Raw genomic sequence first — 12,260 nt, forward strand, 5'->3', positions numbered from 1 at the left:
TTTTTTAATGGGCCCGGCACCCAACAGAGAGCCCCCCTGGACTGGTCCTGGGCGAGGCGGCGGCACCTCGCCTACCTCGGTTGTGGCCGGATCGACTGAGCCGCTTATGCCGGGCAGGGCCGGGTTTGCCGCGCCGGGTCCGTTGCTTTTTGTTGAGGCGGGCGGAGTTGGGGGGGCGCCCGCCAGGCCTCCGCGGGCCTTTTTATTTTTCTCTCCCGGCCCTAAGCCGCGGCACCGAGAAGCGTTGCGACGAAGGCGCGAGCGGGATGCCGGTGGGTCCATCGTGGGGAGGCAGTGAGGCGCGTACCTCGGCCCCCACCCCGGGCCCCCCGCCCCACGGCCCCCATAGCTAGCACGGGTCGTTGTGAACACGCCCCCGTGTGCCTTTTTTGTTGTGCTGTCCCCCGGCTTTTTTTTCCGGAAGGGAAAGCCGACCGCGGCTAGGCTGGGTGAAAGCCGGTGGCCTGTGGCGCCAGGTCGGTGGCACTTTTTCTGGCACGCTCGGCCGGGTTCCCTGGGCCGGAAGGGGGTGGGGGGGCTGCTGAGTCCCCCCCCAGCCCAGTGGGGGCCAGTCCAGTCCCACCGTTGCCTAGCCGAAAGGGGAGCCATTGTTGGCCGCGGCTGGGTGGTGGCACTCCCCGCGCTTCTCTGCTGCCGCGAGCAATCCGATCCGCAGGTGGGCTGGGCGGCCGTCGCTGTTGTCCCAGGACGGTGGCCGTGGGGCCCTTGTCGCCGTTCACGCAGCTCCTTCCCAGAGCCGCACCTGATCGATGTGGCTTTTCGGGTGTCGTCGGAGAGGGCCCCCAGTGGGCCGGCTCTCCTTCCAAGGCTTCTCTGTCATGGGAAAGCCACGGCGGGGGGGGGTCCGGTGCTCGGGCCGGGCGGTCTCCTTTCCAATTTGCTTCCCGTCGCAGGCAGGGTGTTGCTCCTCCCGCTGGCCTGGGGAAGGGCGTCTTTACCGTCCCGAGCTGTGTGATGGCCTCATGGCCCCGCGAGCCTTCAGGTGTCCTTAAAAAACCACACGAGGTGCCAGTGCCGGCCCCGGTCCGGGTAGCACCCATGTGGGTCCCCGCTGCAAGCAGCGTCGGGCGGCAGTGCGGCTGGAGCTGAGCCGCGAGAAGGGAGAGAGGCGAGAGAGAAAAGAGAGAGGGCAAAAGTGCCCGAACCCTATGCGGCGTGGACGCGGGGTAACAGAGCCGAGTCTCGAACCGGGGCGCGGGCCCCAGGAAAAAAACGAGAGAGAGACGAAACCTTGCGCTCCATCCGAGTGGCGAAAAGCTGCGCAGCGGTCCCGGTTCCTTGCCCGTGGTGTCGCTGGAAGGGCCAGCTGTTGGGGTCGGCCGTCACTGAGGGGTGTCCCTCGCGCATGGCGCCATTCCCCGTCCCAGGCGACGCTGGGCCGCGATGTGGCCGGCCGCCGTCCCTGCAGCTGGCGCCCGTCGCCGCCATGCCGCTGCCTGCCGCCGTGTTTTCGCCCGCGATGCCGCTCCCACGGGTCAGAGCAGCAAAAGGAGCCCGGGGCAGTCGGGGTTAAGCACGGGGCGGGTTCGCCAGCGGGCCAGGCACGTCCGGGCACTCCGTCTGGGCGCTTGCGCGACGCTTCGCAGCGCCGCCGTGGGTGGCGGCTACCTGGTTGATCCTGCCAGAAGCATATGCTTGTCTCAAAGCTTAAGCCATGCATGTCTAAGTACACACAGGCGGTACAGTGAAACTGCGAATGGCTCATTAAATCAGTTATGGTTCCTTTGGTCGCTCCTCTCCTGCTCCTTGGATAACTGTGGTAATTCTAGAGCTAATACATGCTGACGAGCGCCGACCTCTGGGAACGCGTGCATTTATCAGACCAAAACCAACCTGGGCCCGCCCGGCAGCTTTGGTGACTCTAGATAACCTCGGGCCCATTGCAGGCCCCCGCGGCGGCGACGACCCATTCGAATGTCTGCCCTATCAACTTTCGATGGTACTGTCTGTGCCTAGCATGGTGACCACGGGTGACGGGGAATCAGGGTTCGATTCCAGAGAGGGAGCCTGAGAAATGGCTACCACATCCAAGGAAGGCAGCAGGCGCGCAAATTACCCATTCCTGACCTGGGGAGGTAGTGACGAAAAAACACAATACAGGAGTCTTTTGAGGCCCTGTAATTGGAATGAGCGCACTTTAAATCCTTGAGCGAGGATCCATTGGAGGGCAAGTCTGGTGCCAGCAGCTGCGGTAATTCCAGCTCCAATAGCGTATCTTAAAGTTGCTGCAGTTAAAAAGCTCGTAGGTGGATCTTGGGATCGAGCTGGCGGTCCGCCGCGAGGCGAGCCACCGCCTGTCCCAGCCCCTGCTTCTCGGCGCCCCCTCAATGCTCTTAGCTGAGTGTCCCACGGGGCCCGAAGCGTTTACTTTGAGAAAATTAGAGTGTTCAAAGCAGGCTGGCCGCCAGCATACTGCAGCTAGGAATAATGGAATAGGACTCCAGTTCTATTTTGTTGGTTTTCGGAAACGGGGCCATGATTAAGAGTGATGGCTGGGGGCATTCCTATTGTGCTGCTAGAGGTGAAATTCTTGGACCGGCGCAAGACGGCCTAGAGCGAAAGCATTTGCCAAGAATGTTTTCATTAATTAAGAACGAAAGTTGGAGTTTCGAAGACGATCAGATACCGTCGTAGTTCCAACCATAAACGATGCCCACTGGCAATCCGGCAGCGTTATTCCCATGACCCGCCAGGCAGCTCCCGGGAAACCCAAGTCTTTGGGTTCCAGTGGAAGTATGGTTGCAAAGCTGAAACTGAAAGGAATTGACGGAAGGGCACCACCAGGAGTGGAGCCTGCAGCTTAATTTGACTCAACACGGGAAACCTCACCCGGCCCAGACACAGACAGGATTGACAGATTGAGAGCTCTTTCTCGATTCCGTGGGTGGTGGTGCATGGCCGTTCTTAGTTGGTGGAGCGATTTGCCTGGTTAATTCCGATAAGGAACGAGACTCTGGCATGCTAACTAGTTACGCGACCCCTGAGCGGTCGGCGTCCAACTTCTTAGAGGGACAAGTGGCATTCAGCCACCCGAGATTGAGCAATAACAGGTCTGTGATGCCCTTAGATGTCCGGGGCTGCACGCGCGCTACACTGACTGGCTCAGCTTGTGCCCACCCTTCGCCGGCAGGCGCGGGTAACCCGTTGAAGCCCATTGGTGATGGGGATCGGGGATTGCAATTCTTCCCCATGAACGAGGAATTCCCAGTAAGTGCGGGTCATAAGCTTGCGTTGATTAAGTCCCTGCCCTTTGTACCCACCGCCCGTTGCCACTACCAATTGGATGGTTTAGTGACATCCTCGGATCGGCCCCAGCGGTGTTGGCCACGGCCCTGCCGGAGTGTCGAGAAGACGGTCGAATTTGACTATCTAGAGGAAGTAAAAGTCATAACAAGGTTTCAGTAGGTGATCCTGCGGAACAATCATTTCCAATGGGGCTTGGCGCCCACCACGTCGTGCCGGGCCATCTGGCTGGCCGTGCGCGCGCGGCATCACTCGCACGCCCCCTCCGTTCGCATGCTCGGCCCCCGGCTGCCGGCCCCAGTCGGCAGCGGGGGCTACATGCGCTTCCCCTTCGCCGTGTGCCGTCAGCCCCAGAGAGAGAGGGAGACCGGAGGCGCGCGGCACCTCTGGGCGCGGGGGGTTGGAAGGGGGAGAGGGGGAAAAAGCCATTTGGCGCAGCGAAGCGCGCCACGAGCGCCCACCACCGTGCATGCAGGCGGGGCTCTCCCCGCGCTACACCGCGCGTCGTGGCCGGGCCTCGAAGCGTGGAGCGCTGGCCACTGTCACGGCGGCTTGCCCCTCCGCCCCCCACACCACCCCCCCACCCCGTCCTTGCGCCAGTCTGCCGCTGGTCCATCCCCGCTTGAGAGTGGGGACGCCGGCGCGGGCCCCCGACTCTCTTGCCGCCGCGGCCAGCACTGCCGGTCACCGGTGTGCCACGTGCGGGCGCCCTGGCGCGGCCCGAGTTCGGTGCACGCGCAAGAAAGCCACCTGGGTGCGGGGAGGGAGGGGTGCTAGTCCAGCTGCGGCGTGCGCCCAGCCCCGCTTCGCGCCTCAGCCCGACCAACCCAGCCCTTAGAGCCAATCCTTATCCCAAAGTTACGGATCCGGCTTGCTGACTTCCCTTACGTACATTGTTCCAACATGCCAGAGGCTGTTCACCTTGGAGACCTGCTGCGGATATGGGTATGGCCCGGCGCGATACTTACACCCTCTTCCCCGGATTTTCACGGGCAAGCGAGAGCTCACCGTATGCTGCCGGAACCGCGACACTTTCCAAGGTGCAGGCCCCTCTTTTAGGGCGAACCCATTCCAGGGCGCCCGGCCCTTCACAAAGAAAAGAGAACTCTCCCCGGGGCTCCCAACGGCTTCTCCAGGATTGGTTGCGTCACTGCACTGGGCGCCTCGCGGCGCCCGTCTCCGCCACTCCAGATTCGGGGATCTGAACCCAACTCCCTTTCAATCGGCTGAGGGAAATGGAGGCCATCGCCTGCCCTTTTGGAACGGCGCTCACCTATCGCTTAGGACCGACTGACCCATGTTCAACTGCTGTTCACATGGAACCCTGCTCCACTTCGGCCTTCAAACCTCTCGTTTGAATATTTGCTACTACCACCAAGATCTGCACCTGCGGCGGCTCCACCCGGGCCCACACCCCAGGCTCCCAGGCTTCAAGGGGGCCTCCTACTTGTCGCGGCCTAGCCCCCGCGGGCATCGCACTGCCAGCAACAGCCGGGTATGGGCCCGACGCTCCAGCGCCATCCATTTTCAGGGCTAGTTGATTCGGCAGATGACTTGTTACACACTCCTTAGCGGATTCCGACTTCCACGGCCACCGTCCTGCTGTCTAGATCAACCAACACCTTTTCTGGGCTCTGATGAGCGTCGGCATCGGGCGCCTTAACCTGGCGTTCGATTCATCCCACAGCGCCAGTTCTGCTTACCAAAAGTGGCCACTGAGCACTCGCATTCCACGGCGTGGCTCCACGCCAGGGAGCCGGCCCCCTTACCCATTGAAAGTTTGAGAATAGGTTGAGATCGTTTCGGCCACAGGACCTCTAAGCATTCGCTTTACCGGGTAAAACTGCCCATTGCCGAGTGCCAGCTATCCTGAGGGAAACTTCGGAGGGAACCAGCTACTAGATGGTTCAATTAGTCTTTCACCCCTAGACCTGGGTTGGACAACCGATTTGCACATCAGGACCGCTACGGACCTCCACCAGAGTTTCCTCTGGCTTCGCCCTGCCCAGGCATAGTTCACCATCTTTCGGGTCCTAGCAAGGACACTCACGCTCCACCTCCCCGGCCCCGCGAGGGGGTGGCAGGCAAGACGGGCTGGTGGTGCGCCAGGGGCTGCCAGGCGCGACACACGCCCCGGGATCCCACCTCAGCTGGCGCGCGCCGGCCCTCACCTTCATTGCGCTGCGGGCTTTCGACGATGGCCCCTGACTCGCGCACATGCTAGACTCCTTGGTCCGTGTTTCAAGATAGGTCGGGTGGGTAGCCGACATCGCCATGGACCCCGGGCGCCGGAGCGCGGCCTGTCAAGCCCGGCCCGGTGGCACTGCGTGGTCGGGGCGCACTGAGGACAGTCCGCCCCGGTTGACAGCAGCGCCAGGGGCTGGCGGGCCTGGTCCTGCACCCCTGCATGAAACACCGCGCTGCGGGGACGCCGCCCGCGCCCCTCCCCCCCAGGAGGGCGAAGGGGGGGGAAAGCGACGCCCCCCACCACGGCGCCGCCGATGGGGGCTGAGGAGGGTGCGGCGGCGGTCCTCTCCCTCGGGCCCGGGATTCGGCAAGACATGCTGCCCAGGGGCTGTAACACCCGCTGCCGCTTGCGCAGTGCCGGGCCACCTGCCCACCAGAGGCCTTCCCAGCCAACCCGGAGCTGGTCGTGGCGCACCGCCGCGGCGGAAATGCACCCGGCCGGGGCTGGCCGCTGTCCGGGTGGCGGTCCCCCGCAACGGCCCGCCCTAGATGGCCCGCGCCCCTGGATGGGGTTTTCCCCGGGGGATGGAAGGGAGGCAGAGGCAAGGATCTGCCGAACCCGCGCCGGCTGAGCACAACTCGCGGGGTTGAATCCTCCGGGCGGACTGCGTGGGGCCCACCCGTTTACCTCTTAACGGTTTCACGCACTCTTGAACTCTCTCTTCAAAGTTCTTTTCAACTTTCCCTTACGGTACTTGTTGGCTATCGGTCTTGTGCTGGTATTTAGGCTTAGATGGAGTTTACCACCCGCTTTGGGCTGCATTCCCAAGCAACGCGACTCCGAGAAGCCACGGGCCCAGCGCGCCAAGGGGCTGCCACCGGCCTCACACCGTCCACAGGCTGCGGCCTCGATCACAAGGACTTGGGTCCCCTGAGAGCGCCGCCGGGGAGGGGGGCTTCTGTACACCACATGTCCCGTGCCCCATCGTGGGGTGGGGAATTGGCGCTGGGCTTTTCCCTCTTTGCTCGCCGTTACTGAGGGAATCCTCGTTAGTTTCTTTTCCTCCGCTGACTAATATGCTTAAATTCAGCGGGTCGCCACGTCTGGTCTGAGGTTGCAAGCCCAAAGCTCGGCCGCGCCGCACGCGCACGCGTGGAGATGGCCGCCTTTGTCTCCCCCCGCCTGCCAGCCCACCTGCTACGCCCCCGCCCCCCAAGTGGGCCGGAGACGGAGAGCGAGCGAGCGATGAGGAGAGACGGAGAGCCCCATCCCAGAGACAAGAACGGAAAAGGGAGCGTGGCAGAGACAGCCCCGCGCGGGAGGACCGGCCGGGCGGCAGCGCGTGCAACGGCCTCAGTGGGGAGAGAGAGAGGAGCGACGGCGCCCCTCGGGCGCGCCCTGAGACCGTGACAGAAGAGGAGGGGGGCGGGCGAAGGGAGAGGAGGGGGTCGGAACCCCCATCCCAGGTGCTGTTGCCTCCCGCGCGTGCGCGGCAGCACAGCATGGTACCGCCGTGGTTCCCACCCGCAGACAGCCGACTGCACAAGGGGGGAGGCCGGGGGCGAGGTCTGTGCCTCGACTCCCCTTCTCACCCTCCTCTCTCTTTCTCTCGGCCCTCGGCGGCGCCTTTCGACGCTGTCTCTCGCTCTCCCCAGGCCGCTGCGCCACCGCATCCGCGGCGCGGCCCCAGCGAGGATGAGCTCCACCCCAGCGGTTCGCTCCGGGAGCGGGGAGCAACGGAGCGCTCCCCGAGTCTGCATTTAGGGGGATGAAGGCCCTGCGCGGCGACCACGACGATGATGACAACCGTGACAACGACGACGCCTGCCGGACCGCAGGGAAGGGATCAAGGCCCGCCTAGGGAAACGCTTCCCTCGCCGAACCCCTGACCGCCTTCCCTCCAGGCACCGGCAGGATGCCGCCACCGCCGCCGCTGCCGCTGCCCGCTGCAGGCGACGGGCCTGCGAGGCGACCCCAGCCGCGCAACCGGGGTGGCCCCCGGACGGCGATTGATCGTCAAGCAACGCTCAGACCGGCGTAGCCCCTGGAGGAACCCAGGGCTGCAAGTGCGTTCAAAGTGTCGATGATCAGTGTGTCCTGCAATTCACATTAATTCTCACAGCTAGCTGCGTTCTTCATCGACGCAAGAGCTGAGTGATCCACAGCTAAGAGTTGTCTGCCTTTCGGGCACTGCTCACGCTGAGAGGCCCCTTTTTGTTACTCTGGTGCTGAGGACACGCGGGGCGCCCCTGGCTTCGACCGTACGAGCACACAGAAAACGGAAGGGGAGGGAAAAAAAAAACACTGGAGCAACCCACTCTCCGAAGGCCGGCCAAGAGGCGGGGGAGCCCGCACCCCTGACCGCCTTCCCCCGCAAGGGGTGACGCCGACCTCACAAATGCCGTCCTTCGGAGGCGGCCCAGGCACCCGGGCTTGGCCCGGCCTCCGCGTGGAGGGCCAGGCAGAGTGCGCCAGAATGCGCGGGGCACGGCGGCCTGCCCGCTTCTCTCTTTCACGGGACAACACGCACAAAACACACGGCACACGGCTGGGGGCAGGCGGCCGTCGGCCCCCGCACCACGCCGGCTCTCCCTCGGCCCCAACACCGCGGGCCTCGCGGAGCGCCATTGCGCTGCTGCCCGGCCAGCTTTTCTCTTCCCCACTTCATGGCCTTTCCCCCGGGCTCGAGAGGGGCACACGACAACGACCGGCCCCTGCCGGCACGCCTCCCGTGGGACCGCTCCCCCACCGGGCAGGTGAGCGACCGGCGGTCGCGCTCCGCCGCTGGCCCAGAGGCGGACGCCACCGAGACCCGAGCCAGCATTGCCAGCGCCCGAGGCCTGCTGGACGGCAGAACCGGCCGCCGCCGGGGCCGCACTCCTGGGACCTCCGCCGCCGCGTCGCACCGCTGGGGCCCCTTGCCCCGGGCACGCGACGGCGGAAGGCGGTATGGCGCTGAGCCGGGGGGCAATGCCCGCTCTCCTCGTTTGCACGCGGAGACCGGGCGGGGAGAAGCGCCCCTGCGGCCACCCCGCATGCCTTCCTGTGGCCCACACACGGCTGGGAAGGGGGCTGGAGGACTCAACAAGCGGGGCCTGGGACGGGACCGCTGACGGCTGACGGCGGGTGCCGTCCGGCCGACCGTCCCCACAGGGAGGGACACCCGTTGAGCGGCACCGCCACTGCTTGGCACAGGGTCGCCCGCACTCGCGGGCCTCTGCCGCTGGAGGGCCCGCCGAGTGCTTGCTCCCCACCAGCAGGGGGGCAGTCGAGCCAGGGGACGGCTGGTCGACGACGGCCCCAGGGCTGCGCGTTTGAGGAGAAAAGGCCGTCGAGGGGAGGAGAGGCGCCAGACGTGCCAGACGCGCCAGACACGGCGCCACACGCGCGAGAGACCACGGCGGCGGTCTGAGGAGAGAGAGTGCGGGGGGGCCCCGGCGGGCGCGGGGGATGCGGCTTGACCACCAAGAACACCTCGGGGGCACACGCGCATGCACGCCATGAAGCGCGGCCTGGAACACCCGGAGGCCTCAGCCCTTGGAGTTTTTCTGCCCCACGCGAGAGGGGGGCCGCTCGGCCCGAGAGCAGGGAACTCTGCCGGCCGGCAAAGGCCCCGCTCCCCAGTGCGGGTAGGGCTGGAGGAGCCGCCTCCTCCGAGCACCAAAGGCGTCCCCGCCATCCGGCTCCCTAGCCCTTTCCACCTCAGCTGCCGACGGGTGCCACAGCTGGCTGGCCGGCCATCGCTGGACGGGCAAAGCAGCGAGGGAAGGGACGGGCGCGCCTCCGGGAGGGGCCGTGCCGATCACCCCTCCCTCCCGGCACCTGGGCAGCTTTCTCGCGTGCACGCCGAGGAGACCTGAGCTCAGGAGGACTCGGGCGGCGCCAGGGCGCCCACAGGCAGCACGCAGGCGAACGGCGTTCGGCGGCACCGGCCACAGCGGCAAGAGGCTCGGGGGCCCGTGGCCGCACGCCCGCTCTCTGGCGGGGATGGACAGGCAGCAGACCGGCGCAAGGCTGGGTTGGGGGGGCGTGGTGTGGGGGGCGGGGGGGGACACCCGTTGTAGCACGGGGTGAGCCCCACCCGAGCACACGGTGGCGGGCGCGCGTGGCGTGCCTCGCCACACTGAGCGGCTTTTGCCCCCTCTCCCCCTTCCGACCCCCCGTGCCCGGCGGTGCCGCGTGCCTCCGGTCCCTCTCTCTCACTAGGGCTGCGGTGCGCGGCGAAGGGCGTGTGGCCCCCGGAGAGAACCTGGGCCGGCAGCTAGGGGCCGAGCATGCGAAAGGAGCGGGCATGTGAGTGACGCCACGCATGCACCGCCGGCCGGCCGGCCCGGCACGACACGGCAGGTGCCAAGCCCCACCGGTAATGATCCTTCCGCAGGTTCACCTATGGAAACCTTGATACGACTTTTACTTCCTCTAGATAGTCAAGTTTGACCGTCTTCTCAACACTCTGGCAGGGCGGTGGCCGACCCCGCCGGGGCCGATCCGAGGACCTCACTAAAACCATCCAATCGCTAGTAGCGACGGGCGGTGTGTACAAAGGGCAGGGACTTAACATGAGCTAATGACCTGCACTTACAGGGAATTCCTCGTTCACGGGGAAGAATTGCAATCCCCGATCCCCATCACCAATGGGCTTCAACGGGTTACCCGCGCCTGCCAGCGGAGGGTAGGCACAAGCTGAGCCAGTCAGTGTAGCGCGCGTGAGGCCCAAGACATCTAAGGGCATCACAGACCTGTTATTGCTCAATCTCGGGTGGCTGAACGCCACTTGTCCCTCTAAGAAGTTGGACGCCGACCGCTCGGGGGTTGCGTAACTAGTTAGCATGCCAGAGTCTCGTTCCTTATTGGAATTAACCAGACAAATCGCTCCACCAACTAAGAACGGCCATGCACCACCACCCACAGAATCGAGAAAGAGCTCTCAATCTGTCAATCCTGTCTGTGTCTGGGCTGGGTGAGGTTTCCCGTGTTGAGTCAAATTAAGCCGCAGGCTCCACTCCTGATGGTGCACTTCCGTCAATTCCTTTAAGTTTCAGATTTGCAACCATACTTCCACTGGAACCCAAAGACTTGGGTTTCCCGGGAGCTGCCCGGTGGGTCACAGGAATAACGCTGCCGGATCGCCAGTCGGCATCGTTTATGGTTGGAACTACGACGGTATCTGATCATCTTCGAACCTCTGACTTCTGTTCTTGATTAATGAAAACATTCTTGGCAAATGCTTTCGCTCTAGGCCGTCTTGCGCCGGTCCAAGAATTTAACCTCTAGAGGCACAATAGGAATGCCCCCAGCCATCACTCTTAATCATGGCCCCGTTTCCAAAAACCATCAAAATAGAACCGGAGTCCTATACCATTATTCCTAGCTGCAGTATGCCAGCGGCCAGCCTGCTTTGAACACTCCAATTTTCTCAAAGTAAATGCTTCGGGCCCCGCGGGACACTCAGCTAAGAGCATTGAGGGGGCGCCGAGAGGCAGGGGCTGGGACAGGTGGTGGTTCGCCTTGCGGCGGACCGCCAGCTCGATCCCAAGATCCAACTACGAGCTTTTTAACTGCAGCAACTTTAAGATACGCTATTGGAGCTGGAATTACCGCGGCTGCTGGCACCAGACTTGCCCTCCAATGGATCCTCGCTCAAGGATTTAAAGTGCGCTCATTCCAATTACAGGGCCTCAAAAGAGTCCTGTATTGTTATTTTTTGTCACTACCTCCCCGGGTCGGGAGTGGGTAATTTGCGCGCCTGCTGCCTTCCTTGGATGTGGTAGCCATTTCTCAGGCTCCGTCTCCAGAATCGAACCCTGATTCCCCGTCACCCGTGGTCACCATGGTAGGCACAGACAGTACCATCGAAAGTTGATAGGGCAGACATTCGAATGGGTCATCGCCACCGCGGGGGCCTGCAATCGGCCCGAGGTTATCTAGAGTCACCAAAGCTGCCGGGCGGGCCCAGGTTGGTTTTGGTCTGATAAATGCACACATCCCCGGAGTTCGGCGCTTGTCGGCATGTATTAGCTCTAGAATTACCACAGTTATCCAAGGAGCGGGAGAGGAGCGACCAAAGGAACCATAACTGATTTAATGAGCCATTCGAAGTTTCACTATACCGCCTGTGTGTACTTAGACATGCATGGCTTAAGCTTTGAGACAAGCATATGCTACTGGCAGGATCAACCAGGTAGCTTCCATCCATGGTGGCGCCGCGCCACGGTGTGCGAGCGCCTGGACGGAGCGCCTGGACGTGCCCGGCCCGCCGGCAAACCCGCCCTGTGCCAAACCCCGACCCCCAGGGCTTCTTTCGCCGCTCCGACCCGCGGGAGCACCATCAAGGACGAAGACATGGCGGCAGTCAGCGGCATGGCCACGACGGGCGCCAGCGGCCAGGCGGCGTCCGGCCGCATCACAGCCCGGCATCACGTGGGGGGAGAATAGCGCCACGCGCGAGGGACGCCCCTCGGCTACCGCCGAACCTGGCAGCCGGCCCTTCCCGCAACGCCGCGGGCAAGGAGCCGGGACCGCTGTGCAGATTTCGCCACTCGGATGGAGCGCGAGGGTTCGTCTCTCTCGTTTTTTTCCCAGGGCCTGCGCCCCGGTTCGAGACACGGCCTTGCACTTGAAATGACGCATGTGGCGCGCAGAAAGGGGCTCGGCCGGGGCTGACCCACCCCCCCACCAAAGCCGAGAAAAACCCGCCCACAGACCGGTCGCGGGCGAGCCACCAGCCACTGGCGAGGTTGGGCCGAGCGGGGCCCCGCTCACAGGGCGTGAACCCCGTCCCGGCGTGTCCCCCTACCGGGCCGCGTGG

The 12,260-nt window shown here is 64.1% G+C and overlaps 1 non-coding gene across 1 annotated transcript; it reads right to left on the bottom strand.

The window, feature by feature from the left end:
* Positions 1 to 7,473: 7,473 nt before the first annotated feature.
* On the bottom strand, positions 7,474 to 7,626 carry LOC143694579 (5.8S ribosomal RNA). Its single transcript, XR_013183161.1, has one exon. It is a non-coding gene; the product is annotated as a 5.8S ribosomal RNA (ribosomal RNA).
* Positions 7,627 to 12,260: the final 4,634 nt, after the last annotated feature.

Source organism: Agelaius phoeniceus, chromosome 7, assembly GCF_051311805.1.
Source record: "Agelaius phoeniceus isolate bAgePho1 chromosome 7, bAgePho1.hap1, whole genome shotgun sequence".
In the NCBI taxonomy this organism is placed as follows: domain Eukaryota; kingdom Metazoa; phylum Chordata; class Aves; order Passeriformes; family Icteridae; genus Agelaius; species Agelaius phoeniceus.